This window comes from Mus caroli, unplaced genomic scaffold, assembly GCF_978045245.1.
Source record: "Mus caroli unplaced genomic scaffold, Mus_caroli_1 scaffold_13, whole genome shotgun sequence".
NCBI lineage: Eukaryota > Metazoa > Chordata > Mammalia > Rodentia > Muridae > Mus > Mus caroli.
In genome coordinates this window covers 97,417,397-97,437,061 of record NW_028227268.1, presented here as the reverse complement: position 1 = coordinate 97,437,061, position 19,665 = coordinate 97,417,397, and the positions used below count along the sequence as shown (strand labels likewise).

The following is a 19,665-nucleotide window of genomic DNA, read 5'->3' as shown; positions in this document are numbered from 1 at the left end:
CAACACAACTGAACTAACAGGAAGACTTAAAAGGGCTGACCTTGGACTAGAAGTCCTGCTCAGTGGGAAAGGAGCCTTTCATCAAACCAAAAGTCACAAATATCATCTCTAGAACTTGCAGAGAACAAGTTCATGTAAGTTATCCTCTGATGACTAAATGCACCTACATACATAGACACACACACCTACAGAATAAGTAAACAAGAAGTAATGGGAAGGACTACACTTTGAAAATGTCCAGTAGATTGAAATGACTGATGAATCTTAAATATGTTTTACTTACATAATGAAAAAATAGAAGCCAGTGCTACAGCATGCCACACCCAAATATCACCTGGAGAAAAATGGTCTCCCAGGAGTGCATACATGCCTGTGAGCACAGGTAAGACCACCACTTCTGCTCAGAAGGGCCCGCCCTGAGCCCTCAGGACACAGGAACCAAGGAACAGTTGGGGACATGACCCATCTGGTTTCCTTCTGTGCCCAGAGCTGAGATCACAGCTCTCCATACCCAAATTCTTCCCAGAGAGACCTGGTCTCTCAGGAGTACTGAAACACAGGCTTGCAGTGGGGAACAAGACACAGTCAGACACAGCAAGACCAGCTAACACCAGAGATAACCAGATGGCAAAAGTCAAGGGCCAGAAAATAAGAAACAAAAACAAAGGATACTTGTCATCATCAGAGCCCACCACAGCGAGCCCTGGATACCACAACACACCAGAAAAGCAGGACTCTGATTTAAAAATATATCATGATGATGATAGAGGACTGTATTGGATGGAACACAGGTCCGCTAATGAAGGAGCTAGAGAAAGTACCCAAGGAGCTAAAGGAGTCTGCAACCCTATAGGTGGAACAACAATATGAATTAAACAATACCCCCCAGAGTTGTGTCTCTAGCTGCATATGTAGCAGAGGTTGGCCTAGTAGGCCATCAATGGGAGGAGAGGCCATTGGTCTTGCGAAAATCATATGCCCAGTACAGGGGAATGCCAGGGCAAGGAAGCAGGAGTGGGTGGGTTGAGGAGCAGGGCAGGGGGAGAGGGTATAGGGGTCTTTGGGGAGAGCATTTGAAATATAAAGGAAGAAAATACCTGATAAAAATGGGAAATAAAACAAACATAAATGACCCCCTTAAAGAAATGCAGGAGAACACAGGCAAATGGGCAGAAGCCCATAAAGAGGAAACAGAAAAATTCCTTAAAGAATTATAGGAAAACACAACAAAACAGGTGAAGGAGTTGAACAAAACCATCCAAGATCTAAAAATGGAAAGAGAGACAATAAAGAAATCACAAATGAGACAAGTGTGGAGATAGAAAACCTAGGAAAGAGATCAGGAGCCATAGATGCAAGCATCATCAACAGAATACAAGAGATAGAAAAGAAAATCTCAGGCACAGAAGATACCATAGAAAACATTGACACAACAGTCAAAGAAAATGCAAAAGGCAAAAAGCTCCTAGCCCAAAACATCCAGGAAATCCAGAACACAATGAGAAGACCAAACCTTAAGTATAATAGGTATAGACAAGAAAGAAGATTTCCAACTTAAAGGGCCAGTAAATTTCTTCAACAAAAGTATAGAAGAAAACTTCCCTAACCTGCAGAAAGAGATGCCCATAAACATACAAGAAGCCTACAAAACTCCAAATAGATTGTACCAGAAAAGAAAATCCTCCCTGTCACATAATAGTCAAAACAAAAAATGCAAAAAACAAAGAAATAATAAAAGCAATAAGGGGGAAAGGTCAAGTAAACATATAAGGACAGATCTATCAGAATTATATCAGAATTCTCACCAGAGACTATGAAAGCTAGAAGGTCCTGTGCAGCTGTTATACAGACCCTAAGAGAACACAAATGTCAGCACAAGCTACTCTACCCAGCAAAATTCTCAATTGCCATAGATGGAGAAACCAAGATATTCCATGACAAAACAAATTTACACAATATCTTTCCACAAAGCCATACATACAAAGGATAATAGATGGAAAATGCCAACACAAGGAGGGAAACTACACCCTAGAAAAAGCAAGAAAGTAATCTTTCAACAAACCCAAAAGAAGATAGCCACACAAACATAAAATTATCAAAAATAATAGGAAGCAATAATCACTATTCCTTTATATCTCTTAACATTAATGAACTCAATTGCCCAATAAAAAGACATAGAATAACAGACTGGATAGGTAAACAGGACCCAGTATTTGGCTGTACATAGGAAATGCACCTCATACACTACCTCAAAGTAAAAGACTGGAAAACAATCTTCCAAGCCATGAGTCCCAAGGAACAACTTGGAGTAGCCATTCTAATGTCTAATAAAATCGACTTCCAACAAAAAGTTATCAAAAAAATAAGTAAGGACATTTCATACTCATCAAATGAAAAATCTTCCAAGAACATCACTTAATTCTGAAGATCTATGATCCTAATGCAAGGGCACCCACATTCATAAAAGAACTTTACTAACGTTCAAAGCACACATTGCACCTCATACAATAATAGTGGGAGATTTCAACACCCTACTCTCATCAGTGGACAGATCATGGAAACACAAACTAAACGGAGACAAACTGAAACTAACAGAAGTTATGGACCAAATAGATTTAACAGATATTTATCTATAGAACATTTTATCCTAAAACAAAAGTATAGACCTTCTTCTCAGCACTTCATGGTACCTTCTCCAAAATTGACAATATAATCAGTCACAAAACAGGCCTCAACAGATACAGGAAGATTGAAATAATCCCATGCATGCTATTAGATGACTACTGACTAAGGCTGGTCTTCAATAGCAACAATAACATCAGAAAGCCCACATACACATGGAAGATGAATAATGCCCTACTCAATGATAACTTGTCAATGAAGAAGTAAAGAACGAAATTAAAGGCTTTAGAATTTAATGTAAATGAAGGCACAACATACCCAAACTTATGGCACATAATTAAAGTAGTGCTATAAGGAAAACTCATAGCTCTGAGTTCCTCCAAAAAGAAGCTGGAGAGAGCATACACTAGCAAATAACAGTAAACCTGAAAGCTCTAGAACAAAAAGAAGCAAATACACTCCAGAGGAGTAGATGGCAGGAAATAATCAAACTCAAGGTGGAAATCAACCAAAAAGAAACAAAAAGAACTAAACAAAGAATCAAGAAAACCAGGAGTTGGTTCTTTAAAAAAAATCAACAAGACAAATAAACCCTTAGCCAGACTAACCAGAGGACATAGAGACAGTATCCAAATAAACAAAATCAGAAATAAAAAGTTATATTTATAACAACAGAAACTTAGGAAATTCAAAAAAATCATTGGATCCTACTATAAAAGCCTATATTCAACAAACCTGGAAAATCTGGATAAAATGGACAATTTTCTTGACCAATATCAAATACCCAAGTTAAATCAAGATCAAACAAAGCAACTTAACAGTCTCATAGCCCCTAAAGAAATATAAGCAGTTATTAAAAGTCTCCCAACCAAAAAAAAAAAAAAAAGCCCAGGACCAGATGGGTTTTGTTCAGAATTCTTTCCCACCTTCAGAGAAGACCCAATACCAACACTCTTTAAACTATTCCACCAAAAGGAACACTACCCAGTTCATTCTATGAAGGCACAGTTACACTGAGTAGTCTCCCTTGGAGACGGAATGTTTTCTGTCTAATCAGGAACTTGTCACAATTTCCTTTCATAGAGGACTTCATTAGAGTTTTTTTTTTTCAACTTCTATCATGTTTAATGTTCCAAATAGATTTTAAAAACTGGTTGAGTGCATATTACTTTTAGCTTCAGAAGATAGCATGTATATTTAACAGGCATTTAACTATTACAAATTATTGTGATGACTTTAAAAAGTCAATACTGAGTTGTATATTTTAAAATAAATTTTATTAGTTTAATAAAAAATAAAATAAAGAATAGCTGATCTCTAAGCTTACTTCAAAAAAGAAAAAGAAAAAGAAAAATTAGAAGCCTTTCAAAATTAAATAAAAATTATAATTTTATCATTTTTGGTACCTAGTATAATTTTTCTTGAATTTATTCACTGGTGAATCAAGTTGTAATACATCAATTTAGAAATCAGCATGGCAATAAGAAATAAGGTTGTATATTAGTATTAATATTAGTGTAATTGTATTAGATTTTTTTCAGTTCCATCCAAAATGCTAAAAAAAATATATTAAAAGCTAATACAAGAAAACATTATAACTAAATTATACTATGAAAATATATGGACACATGAAAATAAATTCACTATTTTATTGTTGATTTGAATGAGAATGAGTCCATAGGCTCATATATTTGAATACTTGATCCCTAGGCAGTGGAATGGTTTGGAAAGTATCTGGAGGTGTAACCTTGTTGGAGAAGGTGTGTCTGTGGGGGCAAGATGTGAGCTTTCAAAAGCCCCTGCCATTCCCATTTAGCTTTCTCTCTCTTATCTTTGTGCTTGTGAATCAGGGGTGAGCTCTTAGTACTGATCCAATGCTATGCCTGCCTGTTTGCTGCTATGTTAATCCCCATGACTGTCAGGAACTCTAACCCTTTAAGACTGTAAGACCCAAATAAATCTTATTCTATAAGTTGCCTTGGTCATGATGTCTTACCACAGCAATAGAAAAGTAACTAAGACCTTTGTAGAATTAATTTGTGCTAATAATATTTAAAAGAAATGTAAAGTAAAAAATCTGACCCAACAAGGCAAATGGAATAATAGCAAAAGATCGAATTTACTATAAAGATGTGGCAAATATAATATATACGTACCTAAGAAGAGAACCTCAAATACCTCAAATACTAAAAAAACAAAATAAAATAAACCAATATGTACAAATATAGACACTAACAAGAACTAGCAAGCTGAACATAAGCAATATGTAAAGAGAATACATTGTGCTCAAGTGTTTATGATAATTATAATGAAAATACTAATGCTTTTTTATATTTGAAAACTAATTAGCAAAATGCATTAAGTGAGCAGAATGAAACAAAAAGGCAATAGATTCAAGGTGTAAAAAAAAAAGACAAAATATAACATTGAGCCATTATTAAAAACAAACAAAAATGCTATATATAGATGGCAACTGTTTCGACCTGAGATCTTACCAAGTAAAATTCACAACCTGTATGATAGTTCATAGGCTTGCTGATCATTTCCCTTGCAAGACTGGAAACAAGGCTGGGACTTCTACTATTACCACCCCTCATTTTACAGAGATGTTCTCTACAGTGAATACAGATGAGAAGGACATAAATATTTGTGGAAATAGAACCTGTCAAATGATCTTAACCAGGCAGGAACACACACACACACACACACACACACACACACACACGTGTATATGTATGGATGTATATATATATATATATACACACACATACATACATATATATGTATGCATATACATATATATATGCAGAAAATTCTAAAAATGGTTCAAAAAATTATGTTTACCTAGAACTTAGCATTCTGATTTTAAAAATCAGTTGTGTTTCAAAATATACTCAGAAAATTTTAACAAAAATCTATTTCAAAATAACTTATTGGCCAGGCAGTGGTGGTGCATTCCTTTAATCCCAGCACTTGGGAGGCAGAGACAGGTGGATTTCTGAGTTTGAGGCCAACCTGGTCTACAAAGTGAGTTCCAGAACAACCAGAGCTATACAGAGAAACCCTGTCTCGAAAAACCAAAACAAACAAACAAACAAACAAACAAAAAACTTACCAATTAAAAAAATATATTGATAAGTTCCTAGGACTCTTTCTCAGATTTTTCACTTTTCCCAAGCCTGGCTCTCAGTAAGGCACAGGAAAACAGTGCCAATAAAAATACACATCAAAATATACAAAACAGCTTAGAAACACAAATAAAAATATTAGGGATTACAGCTAAGTTTTCTTCATTTTGCTCAGCTGTGCTTTTTATTCACCGTCATGATGCAATAGCTAAAGAAGAGGGAAATAATCATTAACTCACAAATCATGTCAAAGGTCAAAGGCCAAAAAGAGTTCACATGTTATGTTACCTAGGATAATGTGGTAAAATTAATAACTAACGTCTCAGGATTTAATATATCAACTTTAGGCATTTAAATGACAACATAATTGTTACCAGATCATTTGGTTGAACATTATAAATACCATAATTACTCTTCTGAGAGCAAAAGAAAAATGCTATAAAATCTTTTCACAAATTGCTACTAGATAAAATTCAAGATCATCAATAGGACATGAGAATTTTACCTGGTATATTTTCACAGAATATGTGACATCATGGGACAGTTTTAATTCAGGAGAAAAACACCTAAAGCCTCTTGAGAGACTTCCTAATCATACGTGTCTTACATGTTTTCTTCACAGAAGAATATGCAGGCCCTATGGTGGTTCTGTTTCCACAGGGGTAAACTGAGATATGCAGAGCAAAGTAACAGGCATGAGATGACAATGCAGTAAGAGGCAGTGACGGCATTCAAACATCAGGGATGTGACTTCAGCCTACAGGCAATATGCAGACAATGTGCAGAACTCAATGAACACAGGTGAAAAAGACTAGAATGGGTCTATTCTCCTGAAGCCTGCACATTCTTCATGGACTATGCCAATAAGTATTTAGACAATGATACACTTTGAACAACACAAAATATAAGGAGAATGAAAGTCATGGGGAATGTCCAGGGAATATCTATGTAAGATGTTATTGAAGTTGAGCCTTAAGGATAAGAAACAGGTCTTTCTATAGACATGATGCAGCAGTTATAATAACTGTGCAAAGTCAATGAGTGAGAACAATGGGGGTGGCTAACATAGAAGAAATGAAGATACATAAAATATGACTTTGGAAAAAACAGTGCTCAGAAATAAAGATGGAATTTTTAGCCTTTGCCAATGTGTGATAGGAAACCATTGGAGGGATTAGAGAAGGTATGTGTTTTCTCAAATATCTCTCTAGGTGATATAGCTGATATAACTGACACACATTGTCAGCAAAACCAGGAGTGGATCTGAGCTATATGCGTGCTATGGGGCTTAAAAATGTAGCTAAGGTGGTGAAAGAAAACTTGGAAATATCAGACACATTGGAGAATGTTCTAAAAGAGAGTCAGTAGGACATTCCAATGAATCAGTGTGGGGAGAGGAAAGAAGAATCAAGGTATGTGTAAAATTATACATTATATAAAATACATCTGTTGGTATATAGCATATATTTAAATTAAAAATATAAAACACCCAAGTCATATCGACTTTACATAGAGTATATATTTTCTATATTATATATTCTGAGTCATATAGGCTCTATATGAACTAGAGTACTTCTTACACATGTTGTTTTCAGGAAAAATCTAAGTATTTAATGATTAATGGCTTCAGGGGTGATTCCATCAGCAAGAAAAGCTGTTCTTTGTCTGGTTGTATGCAGAACATATATAGAATAAAAAATACAGTTAGCTACTCAGCATCTTTAACATGGGTTGTTGTCCAGGGCATGGATTTCTCAGTGTCTTAAAGCATCTTCAAGATGTCCAATAACTGAAGAATTACAATCCTAGACTTTCACAACTGTCACTTTCTCTTGAAAATATAAGACATGGTATAGTCTTTGCAAATAGCCCACATCACATCTCTCTTGGGAGAAATCAAAAGAATATGAAACAATTTTTTCTGCAGAAATTACAATATGCTGCTTGCACCCTAGCTCCAATTTATCTCTCTTTACAAGCAAAAACTGAAGGTTTTAACTAATGGAAAACTTTTTTGTTGTTTTTAGAAAATATCCTCATTCTGGGCTCATACAACAGAAGTGACCAAGGAAAATGTGATTTATTAAGGGTTGACGATGAATACAGCAACTCAGATGCTTTCTTCTCATTGCAGTAGATAATAAAAAAACTATTAAAAAGTATTAAAATGCATTCAAACTGCTTTTTGTAATCATGGGGCCATTAATACCATGTTAAAGTCCCTGTGGGCTGTTGTTGTTGTTGTTGTTGTTGCTGTTGTTCTTTTACTATTCATGGGACACAATGAGTCACTGGCACATTTCCAGTGCAAGATGCATCTGAATAATACATGACATGCCCTTTAGCTAGCATCATGACGCCAGATTTAAAACAAGGTACGAAGTTTCCTCCGAGTACACTTGCAGTGTTCAGCTGTTCATAATCTATAGTGTTAACAATTTATCATCAAACCTAGTGACTTGCTGCCAACGTATTCAAGTGGCCACTGGATGCATATGATCAAGTCTGAGCATCTGGCCTCCTCTGCTCCTGACATTAGCACAGACAACAGAATCAGTGGACTATTGAATGCAATTACAGTAAGCGAGACAGACAATAAAGATTGATAGCGCCTTCTCTTTTTATCACACACAAAACTAGTGGGGGTTAAAGCTTTGCCTTGAGCTGCCTTCATTTAACAGTGATTGAAAATATGCAATTGTGTTGGTAAAACACTGGAGCCTGTACCACTTCATTTACTGGACACATTATCAAATTAAATGAAAAGTGAACTGCCAAAAGCAATGGTTATTATATATTAATGATGAATATTTACTTAGCATTGTTCACAGATCATACAGAGAACAGAATCCTTCTTGTTATCTTCTTTGTAGGTTCCACTTGAACAGCCTTTTAACGTTTCTGTGTTTACGTTGTCTTCTGTCTACAAATCTCTAAATACAGACTTGCATGATTGGCTTTGTGAATCTCCATGTGAGAATGATGTGTAATTAATAAAATGTTCTAGTTGTAGACGAATACTAATTATTAAAGAGAGTTTTTTTAATCCTTTATAACAGTTCTCATTCCTTTATCTGCTTTTGAAGCAAGAGAAACTGAATCAAGGGTACATGTAATGGTGAGAAGGTTAGGCATTCTAGCTTCATTGAGCTTTCAACATATGGAAAGTACCAAAGACAGTCAAGATAGAAACAAGCCACAAATGTATATTTTATATTTTTTTCTACTAAGTAGTTTCTTAGTAACCATCAAGGGATGTAACAGTTCACCCTTAATCTAACCTCAAAACAGTAAGCATATAAAAGGCAGAAGGCAAAATGGGAGAGCAAAGAACTGATGTGCAGAGGAGGAAAATGGATCAGATGCCAAGGTTCTTACTAGAGGAAACTGCTGAGCAAGTACCAAGAGCTCTGACATGCAAAACTGAAGGTGCCAGTCCATGGACAAGCATGTGCTGTGCATACCTGAATTTGTGAAGACAGGAAGCAAGCAAGGATTGTTCAGTTATGAAGATTAACTCAAGATTCTTTAAAACACACACACCTCTGACCTTTCTTTCTAAAGATAGATACAGGAAAAGAAAGCATCATACATGAAAAATAATCACATCTGTTTTCAAAGATTTCAATGACCTTCCTGTGGCACGTCCCTCACAGAAAGAAAATACAAGAGAAACGATAGAAGAGGCAGGGATCCAGCCATGGGTGTTCTGATGCTATCCCACTGGCTAACTGTACCAGTACAAATTCAGCTGTCACTGAGTTTGGATTTAGAGCACCCTTCATATACAATGTAAACAGAAACACAAAATACAAGAGATTCCTTAAGTGGAGAACACTTCCCACAGAGAAAGCATCAATCACCAGTGTGGACTGAGACTTTGGAAACTAAAGAGGAGTGCTGATTTAGGGCTCGCAACATGAAAAGAAAACAGGTGACCTTCCTAAGAGTCACCACCATAACTTAAGCACACTTGTCCAAGTACATTCAAACCCTAACACCCATGTTGTCTTTGGGTCTTTCGAGCTAAGTTCTTATTTAGCCCCTCTCCTCAAGTCTAATTAATTTCCAGACTGTCTCCGGAGCTACCCAAAATGAGCTCTGGGACACAACACTTGGAATGTCTATTCATCCTATTTCAGAAATAAATACTCAAGATAGCAAATATTTATTATTTGCTAAATATTTAGCAAATGAAATATAAATATATTAGAGAGGATATCTATAACATTTAAATTTTCTGTCCATAATATATTTTTCATATAAAACTTCTTGTCTACATTGTTAGTAATTTTTGGTATGGTCACCTTAAATTTTTAAGATGAAAATATAAGCTTATAATAACAAAAACAATATAAGTGGAGATATGAACAGATGCCTCACCATAAATCAAGCAGCTGTCGCTCACAGTGTTGTTGAAGGTAGGCAAAACTATACAGTAGTTCTATTTTAATTAATCTGTGCATATATTTTATATAGCCATAAGTCAACAACACCAAGTTATGTGCAACATTTTATTTTTTACCTTATATGTTGATGATATATTTATCTATATCTATCCAAAGCTATAATTTCTAATGGATATATGGTATTTAGTATAATAAGTAACTGCAATTATTTTTAGCCATTATTTCCCAACTTAATAAGTCTCTCTGTATTTAGTTCTCTCTACATGTATATATACATATATATATTCAAAAGGGCATTCCTATACTTTATCTTCATCTACATGTCTAGTTTTGCAATATAGATGTCTAAAACTGGAACTTAAATTTTTAAGATGTTCTGAAATACTGCCCTACCAAAGATTATGGCATGTGATACTCTTGCCTACAAATCTGCAAGAAGATTCCTTTCTCTGTAACTCATGGACCCTAACTATTCTCCAAAGTTTAAACTTTTACAAATATATTATGGCTTTTCATTTAAAATTATCACCTTCAGCTTCATTTCCTACGTTTACTGGCCATTCTCACCCTTACATTAACTACCCACTGATAGCTTATATTTATTCCTCTGTTGTATAATTTATTTTTCCTTATTATGTTCTGGAAGCTATATACTCCATTTTAAGCCTTGTTTATAGTGTATGCACACAGAATTCCTTTTGTCCTTACAAATGGTCTTTTGGGATTGAAAATTACTAAAATGGACCTCACATTATATTGTCCCATTTTATTGCTTTTAAGGAGTTTCTGAAAGGGAATTTAAATGGGGGGGGGACTCTTTTTCTTTTCTTGTTTTTTAACATGTTTGGGAGGGTAAAAGAAAAAAATTTCAGGTGATCCTTCTTTTCATCCACCTACAGGCACTAGCCTGCCATGGTCTGCAATGGAGCCCAAGTCCCGGAGTTTGACCCTGACAGTTTCATCCTAGTGGTCATCTCCAGCCTGAAGATAACAGCCTATCTCACAGTCCTATGAGGACTGATGAGGACACGCTCAGATCCTAGCAGAGTGATTCCCATAGGCCAAACACTGGTAGAACATTGGTCATCTGTCCTCTCATTAAAATCTTCCCTGAGCAGCCTATACCTTGCTGGTTTCTCTTCTCTTCTCTTCTCTTCTCTTCTCTTCTCTTCTCTTCTCTTCTCTTCTCTTCTCTTCTCTCTCTTCTCTTCTTTTCTTTAATATGATTTAAAATGTATTTCTATTCTCCCACTTTCTCTTAAAATTCAAGGGCAGGACCTTGTTATAGATTTTCATAGGATTTTATGGAATCAGAAGCTGCTTTAGAAAATGTCATTTAAAACGATACTTGTATTTTCATGGCCACAATTTTATTTCTAAGTAGATGAATGTCTCAAGGATCTTAAGAGTAAAGCACTGGCTGATGAGTGGTGGTTCCAAACCACACAGCTTTGTGAGGACTAATGGCAATACTCTGCCTTATCAAAGACTGAGTTTGAGTCATTGCAAAGTGTTCTGAATGGCCTTTCCACTGTTGGGACAGCCCAGCCCAGAGACTAAATTGTGTATCTAGGCCTTCCATATTCAGAAGTCAGAGTACCATCTCCATGAAATGTGGAAGGTGCTACTGACTATTCCTGCTGCAAGCTACAAGACAGACAAATTGCCTGCCTGTGCTGTAGTGCAGCCTGAGATACTCCATACAAGAATCACAGGGGTTCTTATGTAACCAAAGGCTATCAGAGCACCCAAGCTACTTTTCTTCAGAGTCCTTCTAAACCTGTTCTCTGTATCACAGGATAAAACTTGTATTGAGGGAAACAAAAGACGATATTAAACTTTGTTGCTACAATGTCTTTGGTCTGTGAATCCAAGCCTCTACTAAAATTCACTCAAACCACAAAGAAAGAACTTACTTCTAGATCAGCAAAGAGTCTTGTAAGCACAGGAAACCCTAGTTTATCCAGCACCATGATACATTATAGTATAAATGTCTATGGCTATCATGAATATTAGGTTCATGTTTATTGGGCAATAACTATGATCCAGGAACCATGTTAAAAATTTAGATGTACTATCTCAATTAATACTCTCAGTAACCCATTGGCATTCTATCATCCAATATATACAGGAAAGGCTGGGAGTCAGGCATACAACATGCCCAAGAATCAAGAACAACTGGCATGCAGTACAGCTGGCTCATAATTAAAGACTATGCCAGGCTATTATAACACTGGGAAAAAAAACTTTCTTCTAAAAACAAGAAAACAAAAAACAAAAACAAAAGCAAAAGCAAACAAAGAAGAAACCAATCAGGTAATATTTGTTTGTTTTCGAAAATAAGTTCTAATCTCTTTCTAGATCCTACAATTTAAGACAGTAAAATCCAACACTAGCATATTCTAGTTACTAATAAATACTCAGTGGATATGAAGACTGAGTAAATCTATAATTAAGCTAGCAATAACTAAGTGAGAAAAAAAAAAAAAACAATCTCTGCTCTGCCAACTCTCTGCTGGTCAGTTTGTTGCAGGCTGAATAGTGTACTCTCTCCAAATTCATCTGAGGCACTAGAACTGCAAAACTCAACTGTAATTGAAGACAAGGTCATCCTAAAACTGAGAACTTCAGGATGTAGTATGAGGACCATGCTTATCCAAAGCAGACCTTTACACATGGGGAAACGTTAGCTACCTCCGCATGACAGAGGCCTTGGGAGACACCAACCCTGGCAACATGTGACACCAGATTTACATGCTCTGAAAGGAAGCAGAAATCAGATTGTCCCTTATGCCACTGGATCCATAGCATCTTCTATGTCAGCTGAAATTTAACAAAGCACCATGTCTGCCAGTGGGATAGGAAGCAACTCCGAGTTACAGTCCCCGCTACTAGTCTGTCCTGATACTTCTTTTAAATAAGGGATAAAAGACTAAAGTAAAAGACTAAAACTAACCTAAAACCCCAAGAAACATAATTCTCTTCACTCAAGTCTTATGCCAATTTTTAAAAACAGGACCTTTAAAACTTCTCTATACTAGATGAACACTTCTTTTTCCTCTCTTACTCCCAATTCCCTACTTCTGTCTCCTTGACATTTCATATACGGTTCTTACTATATCCAGCTGTATTTTCTCCATTGATTAGGATAAGTCTATATCAGACTATGGATGAATGCGTTAACTGGGGACATGGTTTACTATTCTCAGTAGAAAGTCTCTTCTCAGTATCCAACTCAAATTAGATACTGGTTGACCAGAACAAGTAGGAAAACAAATCAACTAACTTAGCTACCTGTGGCTTACCCTCTCACCACAATAGTGGCTCCACACTCTTCACCAGGCAATGGGCTCTGAACAAAAGCAAACAGGGGCCTTAGCTTGAACATCCCTGGGATCAAGTCATACTCCTTGAAGGAGTTGTAAAGTACCTGGCTTTATGTCAGAAGATACCAACCTCCATCCTGCCTAACCACTCAAGGTCTTTCCTTGCTGGTGCTTGGTTCTTGATAGCCTCAACATTTCACAAGTAGTTTGTTCTTGCTTTCCCCATGACACAAATATAAAAATGGAAGATGTTACAAATAAATAAATGAATTTAGATGTAAAATAAAATCCATCTTCCTGAGTGGATACATGCCTGTGTCTCATTGGCATGCACCAGATTGTACTAAACAGCAAGAATTTCCCAAGAGAGGATAACTTCCACACACTGGTACAAGAGCATTTTCCCCATGCCATGCAAATTATTTAATTTAAACACTGCTTGATATGACTCTCTGAGGAGAAGGGTGTTTTCACAGATACATCTTTAATCTGTTGGTGTATACGTGCATATGAGAGAAAGAAAGGAAGTAGTACTCCTTCACTGCCTATGAAGATGCTTTAGGGTGAAGAACCAGAGGTAACAAATTGTGTCTAAACCTTGGAAAATGGTGAAATGCAAATGGTTGTCCATTCCTATGGGGGAGAGAAAACACATGGCCCAAGTGCAGTTGTCCTTCTACTAGCATTACCCCAATACTGTGCAGTGCTTGCACTATGTTGTTAAATTGTGTGTGAGTGTGTGTGTGTGTGTGTGTTTGTAGGCACACACTTCACCGTTCAGTATATATAATACAAAATAACAAAATTCATCAACGAATTTTACTAAAGCAGGAAAAGCAACGGAAAGATTAAAGAATCAGTTCTCCCCAGCTGTACTTTGTCCTGGGGATGTCATTTTAAACCTTCTTTTAATCCTTCTGCTTCTTCAACTGGCCTACCTTCTGCTTTTCTACTATATATTAACCACTTAAAGATTCAAAATGAAATGAAAACTTGAGCGCCCTCTTAACATTTATAAGAACGTTCCAAAATTTCATCATGAAAACTCTTAACTTTTTAAAGAAGTCTTTGATGGGTCTTATTAAAAGAATCTCCCTCCAAGATAGAGTTCCTTTACATAAGGCTTCATACAATGCAGGGCTAACTCTACCGCAAGCTCAAACTTGCACAGACAGGGACCCTACTGGAGAGAGCAGCTAACTTATTTTAAAAGCAAATAGACATTAGACAATACTTTCAATATTAACTTACTCTTAGCTCTTCCTCATCAGAGGAAGCCAGGAGGCTATGAGCCCCTTCACCCTTCCCTTGGTCTTCCTCTCCCTCTCTCCCTGTGTGGTATCCCCTGCTCTGAGGAGGTGAATACCTTCCCCCTGCCAGCCTAGTTATTTATTGACATAGCTTGCATGCTGGGGCATTATCATCTTAATGCATAATTTAAAATCTCTTGCATGTGGCCTGCACTTTTGCCTTATTCCCTGCAACCTTAATGAAACATAAGAGGAAGTATTTCCAAGGTGGGCATAGGAAAAGATTCCTGAATGTTGCCATTGCCCCCCCCCCCCCCAACTCTGGACAGCTTTGACTCACAAAGTCTCTTGTCTTGCATTCTCACACACCTTCATAAGGTCCCATATTGAGATGAAAGCAATTTGAGAGATGGTTTCAAAGTTGGTACTGAGTGGGAAGCTATGAACCTTTGGAATAAAAGGGTCTGTACATGTCAGGGAAATGACAATTCTTACCTTACTCATCTCATTCTGGAGTGGCAGTTAGATGTTCTCAGGAGGGCAATCATCTCATATGTCTGTAATTCAAAAGGAGAAATCATGTTAGGATTTAAAATTTTAATTTCCAGTGGGTCAAGGTAAGAGGTGGACAGGAGAATGGGACAGAAGAAGATAAAGACAAGTCAGAAGCCACAGGGAAAGACATTTTAGCATGTTGACATGGAAGTATCTGGGGAAAAAAGCAAATCAAAGAAAGTAAGGAGAGAATTGAGTTTATAGCAAACTGTGGTGGAGAAAGGAAAAAAAAAAAACGTGCTTGAGAGGAAATGTCTATGGATAAACGATGGCAGATGGTTGATTCACTCCAAAGCAATTTAGGAAAAGTGGATGGTATAAGTTCTTTACAGAATCCGCCACATCTGGGTAATTGATTAGATTAACGAGCTATATATTTTAAAATGTGTTAAAGAGAAAAAGAAGTAGAGCATCCCATCTCTAAATGTTAAGAACCAGGTAGATGTATGCTCTGACTTGAACACACTTTTAGAGCAGTATGAAACTTACACATACCAACACTACCACAAACACACACTGTGCATGTATGTATCTGTGTTGATGTCCCTAAGAAAGCATTACCATTCTCCAGAACCTTGACAAACATACTATATATATATATTTGTATATATACATTCACATATGTGCATATACTCTGAGTTTTCCTTGTTCTACAATCTAAGAGTCATTATTTCAGATGACAGTTTGTGCTCTATAAAGTCTAAATCCCCATGAAGTGCACTGGCACACAGTCATTCACCCTGCCCTCACATACCCACATGTAGCTGGCCATGACACCAAAATCAGGACACTCTTATCATTTTCGCCTATTACTAAGTGTGGGATTCTAGCAGAAGCTTTTTACATGCATTTTGAGTCTGCTAAGCAATAATTCCTCTTTTTTATAAACAGAAAGACATGAATTATTAAAAAATTAGACATTTAGAATAATGGCCCTCTATACGCAAAGTATTTATTTCAACTCTCATCATTCATGGGTTACTGCATTGATTTTTTTTTCATCAGTTTACTTAGCATTAAGCTTCCAGGGAACTCATCAATAAGAAATGAATTTTGGTAACTTTCAAATCCACTATATTATTTTCCTTTTATTTGTAGTGAATTTTTCTTCTCTCAGTGGTATTGCTGCAATAAGTCAGTCATTATTTCTTTATGTTTTCTCCTCTTTCTTTAGGGTTTCATTTCCCTTTACAGCACATCTTGTGATCACAAAGAAAACAGAGACACTTATTTCTTTTAACAGTTGAAATTGCTGCAAGTGATTTAGCTGTCATTTAATTTGATTCCTCTCTTCTGTCTGTAGAGAAATATGTTTAATGTACTGGAAATTATGTTAATAAGAAAAAGCATTATCTCATTTAATGAAATAAAAATACAAATATTTCAAAATAAAATAAAGAGGCAATCTTCACTGAGAAAAAATTCTTATGGTTTGTGTAAAATAAACAAATAAAAAATATGAAAGACATTGAAACACTGACAAAATTGTGCCTGTGATCCAAGAGAAGACAGAGCCTTGGTGACTAAGTTACCAATACTTAACCAAAGACAAACATGTATTAATGATCAAATTATTAATTTCATATTTCCAAGGATCTCAGGAAGGATCATTTTACTTTTCTAGGAAAGTACCTGTGTTTTTAAAATGTTTCCATTGTATTCTCTTCTTTTATTTCAAATGGTTGCTATTGCTCAAATTAATAATTATCAGAAGTCTCATTGAAAACATGACCAAAACTCCCTGTACAGAAAAAGAAAGGTTACAATTCCTTTGATTTTGCTAATCAAAACAGAGTCAATGAAGTCAGTCTAAAGCTTTTATATGTAAAATTTATCTAATGCACAAAAAGGTTAAATAAATATTGTTGGTGATTTGAGATAAACTTGAAGCAATTATGTAATAAAAGCATGACCACTGTAACAGTAACACATAATTAGCAATTTAATTTCTGGCATGAAGACAAGCTAAAGATGTCAATAAAAAAAAATCGTCAGTGACAAGCCGATTTTACTCTTTTCTGCAATTTGAGAGCAATACTCACCACCTGATGAGCAAAACCGTTTTCATACAATGTGCCCACCTCTCACGCACCAAAATAGCCAATTTAAAACAGTCTTACTTCATATCATTGCATAGTGAATCATTACATTTCCTTCCATCTAGATTAGCACTTTCTCTCCTCTGAAAACACAATATTTCCAGTCAGCAAGTAAAGAACATTATGGTTTTTTAAAATGAGTTAAAGTAGCAGGTGTTCTTTGTTTCAATTTCATTTTTCCAAGCTTCAATAATATGTTTGACAGCAATATGTCCCTGTATATGACATTCCAAATACCCTCTCTTTCTTACCCCCTAACTCTCAGCTAAGAAACACATATAAATCAACAACTGTTTGAAAAGGTAACAAATGCCAATAGGAGAAAGAATGAGGAAAATTCGGTATTGCTCTGTCTTGCACACTTTCCTTCCCACCCCACGTCTGTATTAAAGGTTGTGGGTAAGAGGCAAAGAGAAAAGAAACAAGTGAGCTGACTTTATTGTGAAATAGAACACTTGTCTTTTTCATCACACGCCAAGTTTCAGACTTTTAAACAGACTTGAGCTACTCATCTCAGAATCGTCAATTCATCCACACCACCTTCTGTGTCCCTGGTATTTAAACAGGAGAAGAAAACAGATCCCTCAAGACAGAACTACATTAAAAGGAGTTTTCTATCTAGTGATAAGAAGTGAATCATCTTGGCTGGTGTACAATAGCCACTTGTACAAGCACTGCACATAAAGTGAAGTCAGGAAAGCCAGACTAGCTAAGAAGTTCTGTCTGTAAATACCCTTGGGGCATGATGGGATATATTTAAAAAGTAAACTCCAGCAACCAAGAACATGACAAGAGAATTTCCAAGGGCAACTCCATTTATTTTGGAACCACTAATTTTGGTCAATGTCCTAATTAAATATTCCAGTCCTAATAGGAAAAAAATCTAAATGTATAAAGTCTCTGAGAAAGAGGTGGGGAGGGTAGGTGGGTGTGGTATATGTATGCATAGCTATGTGTGTGATTGGACATACCCAGCTGAACAAGAAAGCCAGAGGAAGATGCTATAGGTCCTACTTTGTCACTTTCCTTCCTGATTTATTTCCCTGCAAAGGGTTTCTTTGTGACCCTGGAGCTAGGCTGGTAGCCAGCAAGGCCCAGTGATCCTCCTGACCTCATGACCATGCCCAGCCTTTAACCTGGATTCTGGGGATCTGGATTGGGCTTCCTATGTTTGTGAATCAAGGGCTCTTGGATACAATATCATCCCCTCAGTCCTATACTGAGGCTATGTTATACATATTCATCATCTCAACAGCTCCTTCTGCATGTGAAGAAATCACACTTCTGAGAGGTTAAGCAGTACTTAAGCATATCTGAGGGGTGAACTCAGAGCTTTGTTAACTAACCTCAAGCCATGAAGTAATACTGAATGAACATGGGGAAATGATCCAGATGTCAGCCATGCAGATACAAACAAAAGGAACTTTTTGCAGGAGGTGTGTGTGTGTGTGTGTGTGTGTGTGTGTGTGTATGTATGAGAGAGAGAGAGAGAGAGAGAGAGAGAGAGAGAGAGAGAGAGAGAGAGAGAGAGAGAGAGAGAGAGAGACTCACCAGGAAACAAAATAAGAATAAGGAGAAAAGAGAAGAAAGAAAACAAGGAAGCATTGAGTAATCTTGGACTCTGCATCCTGATGCCATTAGTGGGTTCAGGACACCCACACTAGAGAAGAGCTGCTCACTGAGTACTGAATCCTTGGCGGTTACATTCTGTAGCATTATCCTTAGCCTAGGAGGTATCTCCTCACTGGAGAGAGAGAAATTACACATATGATCTAAAAACAGGATAATGGAAGGCAACTCCTTTGTGGATTCAGCAGGGACGAGCTGAGACTATGGACTGCTTTGCTTCCTCAGTACTTTTGTCCTCTTTAAAGCATCAATTACTCAAGGAAGCTCATCTCTGTAGTTCAGTACTGAATTCATGAAATCAGCAGATGCTCTACTTTTCACTCAAGATTGAGAAAACATAGCTCAGAGAATCTTTAATGCCTAGAGCAATAGTCTCAACCTTGAGCAAATTTGGTAAGCCTGGGAACAGATTCTCAGATTCACCCTCCATCCTCTTGAATTCTGCTCTGAAGACGGGTTCAAACATTGTCCAACTGATAGGATCTATGGTAGACCCTGATCAAGGTGCAGCAGGGCTGACCTTGAAAGACCTCTGGGCTCTATGCCCTAGTATAGGGGAATGCCAGGACCAGGAATGGGAGTGGGTGGGTTGGGGAGCAGGGGGGGAGGTGGTAAGGGATAGGGGATTTTTCAGAGGGGAAACTAGG

At 36.7% G+C, this 19,665-nt stretch overlaps 1 long non-coding RNA gene across 2 annotated transcripts in view; it reads right to left on the bottom strand.

The window, feature by feature from the left end:
* Positions 1-19,665, bottom strand: part of LOC115032432 (uncharacterized) — a 586,120-nt gene that overhangs the window by 355,586 nt on the left and 210,869 nt on the right. For both annotated transcript variants that reach the window (XR_015044876.1, XR_015044877.1), the window contains exon 2: positions 15,231-15,292. This is a non-coding gene — a long non-coding RNA (uncharacterized LOC115032432). The remainder of the gene's footprint in view (positions 1-15,230; positions 15,293-19,665) is intronic.